Here is a 9,017-nt window from a genome sequence, read left to right as displayed (position 1 = left end):
AAGAAGCAGAAACATCAACGGCCTCGTATCACTCAAGGTGTTGTGTCTTCTCTTGCGCCCTTGACTCCTCATGTAGGTGGGATGGGAAGTGTGTTTTGCAATGGGGTGACATCCACCTAGATCAGTGTTGTGCCTCCAATTTCATCACCGATCATGGCAGAAAGGGTGACAGTGTCGATGACCCCTAGGTCCATGGAGTTGGGTGCTTTCGAAAGCAGTCCTCTGGTGGGGGGATCCCTCACTCAAAAGCGGTTGGAGTAGCTTTAGCACACACCAACGACTAATGCGGCACCTTCTACAATGGTGGTGGCAGTGCCTGAGACAATGCGGGTGTCTCCAACAGAGGTATTGGCGGTAGGCTCCAAGCCTGCAGTGGTATCTTTGATTTCCTCAACTGGATTTTCTTTTCAATCACAGCCTATGAATATGCAGCCACAGTTCTCTGTGCAGTTGCTCACTCGCCTTGCAACGCGGTGTTCTACAAGGAGCGATTGACCAGCTTGGAATCAGAGGTCGCTCAATTGTGGAATGAGAGTGAATCCCTGCAGAGTCAGTAGGCACATATGCGAAAACTGGAGGATAGGGTTGCGGTCCTTGAAGCACAGGTGCACGTGGTAGAAGCACACTTGGAGGCCACTCAACAGTTACATTCAGAGTATGTTTTCGGCAATCAGGAGAAATTGTTACACTGACATACTACCAATGGATTGGTTGAGTATTTACGAGCTTTTCTGAGTAATGTCAAAGTTAGTATGGAGCATATGGGTATGCTCCTAGAGGCTCTTCAAGGGGATGTTCATGTGGAATGGGACCGACAAGTTGCATGCTAGCATGCAGCTATGGTTTTTGCAAACATGTCCAAGAGCTAGTTCCGCAACAATGTCGACCCAGAATGGATAGGGATGCAGGTGCTAGTGCAGGTTCCAGACCGCAAAGTGCACCACAGGTGCAAATAGTGTCTAGACCAATGGGTTCCAGTAATTTCACAAATGGTACTGGTAGTGTGGATAAGGGTAAAGGAGTGGTCATGGGAGTCTGTGCTGGCTGGGGAGGATTGGCATGCAAAGTATGAGGAGTTGGCTAACGGCATTGTGATGCAATTGCTTGCTCTAACAGAAGAGTGGAGGTGCTGAAGCGGCAAAGGAATTCTCTGTGTTTGTGGTTAGAAATGTGTGCCCATACTTTCAGTTTGTCATTACCTCCTCGTCCTCCTTGGTGGAAAGAAGCAAATTATTTTTTGGAGAAGTTTTATAATAAGCACACTTCCTTTCCTAGATTACCTGGTCCTCCTTCCTATGAGCCTATGGCAATTCAACAGCCAGCTACACAATAGGAGCACTGGCAATAGTAGTTGCCACTGGGTGCGTGGATTGAGGAGGTACTGCCCACCAAGTAGTGGTCTAAATAGCAAGCGATGGATTGGTCTAAGCCACATCCTTTGCAGTGACGACTGATAAATTTGGAGCAAGATAGGATGTTGAAGCTTTGGTTGCAGAAGAGGCAAATGGAAACTACCAGTGCAAGTTCAAGTGGAGTAGAACATGCAAAGCAGTGGAAGGAATGTCATGAGTGCAGTGATGTGGGACCGAGAAAGGTGGGAGTGACTGATGTATCTAATCAGTGCATTTCTAGTTTGGATGAAGAGTAGTTCAGATGAGTAGAGATTCAGCGTCGGCTTTTGGATGGCCTCGTAGGATAAAAAGCACCCCGAGTGCGGGATGCTTGTGGACAAGCAAAGATAAAAGGTACCCAAAGTGCCGTGTGCTATTGCACAGGTAGGCTAAAAGATAACTGGAGCGTTGTGTGCTATCGCGCACAAGCAGGTGATGACAACAAAGGACGGTCAGACAAGCATTCATAACTAATGACAGTTGGTGTTTTTTTTAATGGATTTGGAATAGAGATGCTTTTGATTCATGTGTACTAAGTGAAGGATTGAGATTAACTTACTACACCTGGTTCTTTATTGAGGCTATGCCCAAAATGATTGTTGCATTGATGCACATGCACTATTTGTATCTATCATAGGGGATGGGTATCTGTTGTGGATTCGTACAGTCCATCATGAGTGCCATGTGTTATTGCATAACCATGCAGGTTAGTAGCAGTGACTCTGAGGGGTATGGGAGGGTAGGTTAGCTGCAACAATTGGCGGTTCAGTCCTCCAAGCAATTGAGTCTTCAACGGTCTCTATCAGACGGTTCTTGTATGCATGCTATTACTAGCATTCCGATGTTGTTCTTTACACAGTTGTTGTGAGAGCTCTTGCTCCAGAATACAAAGATCCTCAGTGTTATGTCTCTATTTGCATTCTCTGCATTCCTTTTTTGTAGATGTTGTGCGTATCGTTTTATCTCTGTTTCCCATAGCATCTACATGTAGTTATGATGCTACACCATCCATGGTAGTAACATTGATCACCACTAGAGCAAAATTAACCAAAATAAATATTTGGGTCACAGAAGTGCTCATGATTGACATGATGATTCAGCACCACATGGTGAAAGGATTCCTCATGGAAAATCTAGTGTCCACATCATTTAAAAAGAGGTCCAACAATAGCTAAGCTGAAGGGCTTGAAGCCATCACCTTCCAAGATTCATATGGCAAATCAGCAAAAATTGGTGATGGCAAAGGAAATGCTCAAAGATGTGTGCAATAAAATAAGTGGTGCTTATTTCAAGATTGCATTCATCATGGTAACGATGGAAGATGAGTAAAGATATTAGGAAGTCCATGGCTAGAAGGATCCAAAGTGCTAACAATTGGGGAGGTGGTATGCCATTGTAAATGTGGAAAAGAAGTATGAATAACTGATAGCAAAGAGCACAACCCAAATGCCTAGAATTAGAGATATAGAAAATAAGCCACTCGCATTAAACATTGTGCTGATAGTAATCATAGATGCCATGAGTGTAGCAACAGAGATTTTAGTTGATGATGAAGAGCCTCCAAGAGATTCATTGAAAAAGAGGAAGAGGGACAAATATTAAAGAACCTACATATTGCATCAGCCAGATCAGTAACAATGGCCGAATTACCAAGCCATAGGCTATCAAAGATATCGATGTGGGTTCACTTAAGAGCCTAATTCAATACATATCAATGTGAAATTTTCCATGAAATTTCTATAACAAGCCCAAGAACTCTTTTTTCAAAACAAACATACAACATATCTACATTTAGATGCTCAATTGAGATCATGTCAGATCAAGGAGTTCACTTCATAAATTCGGTGATTGACATCATGATGAAAGAATTCCTCAATAATCACAAGTAATCAATGACCTACCACCTCGATCCAATGGTCAAACTGAGGCTATGAATAAAGTGGAAAAGCATTCTTCACAAAACTATGAACAAACATCGAAACAATCTCCATACTACACATTGGGCCTATCAAATTGCATTCAAGGTCAAAATGAGCACACTCCATTCCAATTGCCATCCGGCCTTGAGTTAGTGATACTAGTGGAGCTCCTTGTTCCTAGCTTCAAGGTAGAAGTTCAACATACAAATCACTAAAATGAGCCTTATAGAAAGCTAGATAGATTGTCTGAAATTGACAAATTGTGGTAAACGGCAGCCTAGTTGCAAAGCATAATTCATCCCAATATAAAGGCATGGCATGACTTCCATATCAAGAAAAGAAATTTCAAAGAAGCCAAGCTCATGTTGCTTTACAATGCCCCATCAAAAACAACATTGTGGAGTAGGTTGAGCATCTATAGTAGAGGTTTTACCCGATGGCTATGGGGTTTTGTCCTAAGATCACTTGCAATCTCTCTCATCTCTCTCTCCTTTCTTGTTTTGTGTGTGTGAGGTTGGCTCTCTCTCACCCTTCCATTGCACTTCTCACATGGTACCAAAGACACTGTTGGCTTTAGACCCAAGGAGCAGAGAGACTATTGAGCTAGCACACAGAGAGGAGGTTTAGGGTGTTGTTCAGAGGTGTCTTTGAGGAGGAGCATGTGTGATGTGTGGACTGCTGTTCAGGTGCCCAACCACAATGCGTGACTTTGAAGGGTGTTTTCATATCAGAGAGGAGGTGTTCCCAAGAGACATATAGCAAGGAGTGAAGGTACATTGGGCTATCATCCCCTTCATCCTTTTCTTTAGCCCTCTCCTTTCTTCAACCCTCTGCTTCCTTCTATCCCATCCACCTTTTCTTTCTGTTCAGCTTCCTCTTCACTCCGACACAGCGACTTTGTCCGATATGGTAGAGAACAAGACAAAATTCTAGTGTTTCCCACATTCCTGGTTGACCGGCAGTTGGATGGGCTCAACTATAGTGTCTGGAGGGTGATGATGGAGTTTGTGTTATAGTTATATGATTTGGCAGGTTCCATCCTCATCGGTGTCCACTGTCACCCAACCAGATCCCCTTGCAAAGGACCTTGGCATCTTGGCCCAAAAGGTGGCCAAGACCCTTTTTCAGCTTTGGGATTGTGTCAATGCAAGGGTAAGATCATTCATTTTTATTAATTGTACTTCTCAGGTGATTAATAACGTAAAGCACATGACAATGGCCAAGAGTATATGGGAGCAGTTGGTGTCCATGTATAATCAAATGTCTCCCATGAAGATGGTTTTTTTGGAAGTCCAGATGCGATTGTTAGATCCCAAGAAGTCTTCATCGATGTAAGACCACATCAACAAGTTACAAGAACTTCAACGGGAGATCCTCCAGGCAAGGAAGCAAATATCATCCGAGGACATGGCCATATATCTACTGTCCCAATGATCTAGAAAATCCAGAGTAAGTCTCCTAGTGCTCTATTGTATCTATTGTCTGATGCTGGTAGAGATCCAGATGGGTCAACAGATTGCCAGTGCGAGAATCCAGACACAGTTGATTGATCCTTGTGAGTTCTTATGTGTCTGTTGTCATTGGCACACTGAAGTTCATCGATCTGCTGATCGTGTACCAGTTTGAGATATAGGTGACCATGTAGGGGTGCAGACCTTGCACCAATGGTCATGTCCATTGGATTATTGTTCAAGTACCTTCTGTAGGAGTGATGTACTAGTACCAAGGTCCAAGTTTCTAGTGATCGTGATGAGGTAGTTTGTACTAAGAGGGAGCTTTTTCGATAGTACCTGCTATGTTCTTTAGCGGTGGAATATCGCATGATGGACTTCTCTAGTTGTTCCAGTGGCACACCTAGCTCCCTAGTGTCTCTGTTCCATCCACAAACTGAGAGGGGGTGTTAGAGGTCAACATCCACTGATGTCACCTAGAGAGTGAGAGGGCCTTGCTTGTGGGTGTGCCCACCCAATGAGTGAGGCTAGGGTAGATGAGTGAGGGTCAATGTTGTGGGTGTGCTCGCCCTTGAAGAGGGTAGGACAGGTTGGAGGCATAGGGCAGATTGTGTCACAATATGGTAGCCTCCTGCAGGGCTGCAGGCTGTGGCAACGTGGCCGAGATGGTGGGGTAGGAGTAGAGGGCTGACTTTGAGCTCTATATAGGGATGTATTGAGGTGCCCTATAGTCAGCCCTTTGTGGAGGAGCAGTAGGGCTAGTTCCAATCCTTTTTATAGGGTTGTGGTAGCCCTAGAGTTGGGTCGGCACACCTAGCTTGGTCAGCCCTTAGAGAGCAATGGGGTCGGCCCATTTTAGTGGCTGGTAGGTGCCCTAGCAACCTAGCTAACTAGGGGGGCTAGGGCGATATATGAGCCTCCCCCTCCCCTCATTTTCTATCTCATTGTAGAGAAGGTTGAGCATCTATAGTAGAGGTTTTCCCTAGCTAGCTATGGGGTTTTGGCCTGAGATCACTTGCAGTCTCTCTCTTCTTTCTTGTTTTGTGTGTGTGAAATTGTCTCTCTCTCTCACTCTTCCATTCATTTCTATTGCACTTCTCACATCCATCACCTTAGCTTTGCTTTAATTCTCAAATATGTGATGTAGCATGACCCCCAATCCCATTGGCACAACTAGGTACCTTATGATTCTCCATGCAGGATAATGGCTACCCTAAGTTGGTTAGCCACTCTGTGGTGGAGGATCAGTTCTCGACCTAAGGAGGAATGTTTTGTTCCAACTGCATTTCGATCTGGACGCCTCACAAAAAATATCAAGTACCTCTAGCAAATTCTCTACATGGCTTCTATAATCCTAGGTGATTACTACTATGTCATCCGCAAATAGTTGGCACAAAAATTGTTGGCCTCATGAGAGTTGCACCCTTGAATTTCCCCAACGGCAACCTTCTTCTTCATCACATGTGATAGACGGACCATGTAGATTGCAAACAAGAGTGAGGCAAGGGGGAAACCTTGCCTCACTGATATCCTTAGCCTAAACCACTTGACTACACCACCAGTGATGCATAAAATTGTTGCTACATGCCCAAAAATACATTCCAGCTTTTTAGTAAACCCTTGACCAAAATCCAGATGCTCTAGGACCTAAAGGATGAAGTTCCAAAAAAGTCCATCGTAAGCCTTGTCTATATCCAAACCAAACATTAAAACCTTTTGCCCTGTGATGCAAGCATGATCCAATGTTGAGGCCACATTCAAGATATTCTAGTAAATATCCCTCCCTTTGATGAAATTGTTTGCTCAACATCTGCTACTATGATGCATAGGTCCTCAATCCAAATTGCCATGGCTTTTGCTATCACTTGTATGATGTATTCGGCATGGTAATTGGCCTCCAATCTCCTACTTTCATCCTACTTTGCCTTTTTGGGAAGAGTTTCATCAAGCCAGAATTGACATCTTCCCCTTATCTACAGTTGCATTTGCCATGTCAGTAAGATCGTGCCCCATTACATCCCAAAATCCCCTAAAAAACTCCATAGTCAAACCATCCAAACCGGGCAGCTTGTCCTCATCCATACACTTTAAAGCATCCTCTAGTTCATCTCTATCAAACAGTCTAGCCAGTAGATTTCTTTGGTATTCAGACACCTGGTAGGTACTACCATCCATCAAAGCATTAACGTTAGCAGCCCAACCATCATCTTGTACCATAGCAATGTGCCAAAATTCCATCGTGAGTTTGCCATGATCTATTAGTTCCCTCTACTGATTTCTTCTAATTGATTGGAAGAAGGCCTTGGAGGGGCAGTCTCCAAGGGCCAATTAGAGCTGCCAATTAGAGCTGCTTGCTCTTAATGCGAGCCCATTTGGCCTCTACTATTTTCCACTCATGCACAATCAGATCTGTCTCACCTAGCAATGAGGCCAAGATCGGGTCCTTAGGGGTTTTTGCAATGGCTTCCCTCAAGTTCTCTCAAACCTCCATGAGAGCTACCTTCCTCTCTACCCTATATTGACACTCTGCATCTTTGGCCTTCAAAAGCACACAACGGATGGCAATGTCCCAACATTGACACGAATCTTACCTCACTTATTTCCTAATCATCTTGTAAAACTCTTTGGAGGCCAATATTCTCTTATTAATGTGGATGGAACATCTCTGGATATATCAACCTTGCATGATGCTAAGAATTTCCACAGCACCGGGACATTTGGACAGTGAAGTAGAGCCCACACACCTACCATAACATGGCCCTTGCATCCACTAGGCATCCTCTGAGATGTAAAACCTATCCAATCATCTAGCACGATATTCATTTCCTCTTCTCCTATTACTCCAAGTAAACTGCGACAACCCATCTACAATCAGATCCCATGCATCCACAAGGCCAAGACCTGCACTTAATTCTTTCCATGCATCCCATTCAATGCCTCAAAGCATAGCACTTGGATGGGTTCATTTGGTCCTTTCCTATGACGATGAGATTGGAGCATAAACACATGCAACCCTAACATCAAATCCTTCTCTCGTCTCATGAGAATCCCTATAGCCCACCCCTCTTCATTCATGAACACATCCATAGGGTGCAATGACTTCTTTGCTAGCACAGTTGACCCCCCTCTTCCTCTACTTGGGTAGTTAACTAAGACTTTGTAACCCAATTGATCAAAGGCAATCCATGAGCTATCCTCACAATCGCATTTTAGTTCTTGGAGCAAAATCACACAAGGTTGCAGCCTTCTAATCACTATCAGACATCCTTTTTCTTTCATTCGATTGCAACAACACCTCATGTTCTATGACAAAACTAATACACTCGACAATGGACCTACACTCAGCTCCCCAGACCTACCTCTAATGCGTAAGGGCCTTGTAATAATCTTTGAATAAATTAAAGTAGTTTTCTCTCCTTGCATTTGGCCCCCTAGCCACTTCCTTGATGTGCTTGGACAGACTTTTAGGATGGGCCATGAAATTGCCCTCCATCCAAGCGTCAACCTTTGGTTTTTTCCTACTCTTTTCTTCAAAATCCTTCTTACAATGCTTGGCTTTGCGCATCTCTTCCTCTATAACCTCATCATTAGCTGGAGACACAATAGGCCGCCTCTTTTTGCACTCACCTTTCTCTTAAGGAGAACCATTATCAACTTAGTCTTGAAGCTGAGCTAAAAAACTAGGAGTCGGAGCTACCTTGGCTACTTTCAATTTATAAGATCCATGGCCTCATGCTTCTCTTGGTTTGTTCTTCCCTAGTGTTTTCCATTCTTTTGTGCTCAAAGGAGTGACCTAATTGATAAACCAGCCTTCATCGAAATTATCTCCATGGCTCATGCAAGGTGAAGGTGACTCACATCCTGTCCCTATTGGCTTGTCCATTTGATTTGTTGGTCCTTGTTCTGAGGCCTCTATATCATCGATCTTATCACCCAACACCAACACATTATAAGCAAGCTTGAGCATGCAATTTTTAGTGAAGTGTCCATGCCACTTGCAGACATAGCATGCATCTCGAAAGGGGCTAAACTTGACTTGTTGCACGAAGGTAGAACCATGTAGGAGCCTAATGTCAATAAAGTATGGGATGGCTTGAGTCCTATCCCACAAAACCCATATCTTCATTCACCTCGTGGCGGGGAGCATGGATGATGGAGGGGGATTTGTAAAACTTTGCCCAAAGTAACTGCCAGTTTTTTCAGTTTGTTGTAAAGCCACAGTGGAAGATTCGGGAACTCAACCCACACCGAGCAGA

Source organism: Dipteris shenzhenensis, chromosome 2 (assembly GCF_047967505.1).
Source record: "Dipteris shenzhenensis isolate YYH24624 ecotype China chromosome 2, Dip_SZ_1.0, whole genome shotgun sequence".
Lineage (NCBI taxonomy): Eukaryota > Viridiplantae > Streptophyta > Polypodiopsida > Gleicheniales > Dipteridaceae > Dipteris > Dipteris shenzhenensis.
Note: the sequence above shows the minus strand (reverse complement) of the source record.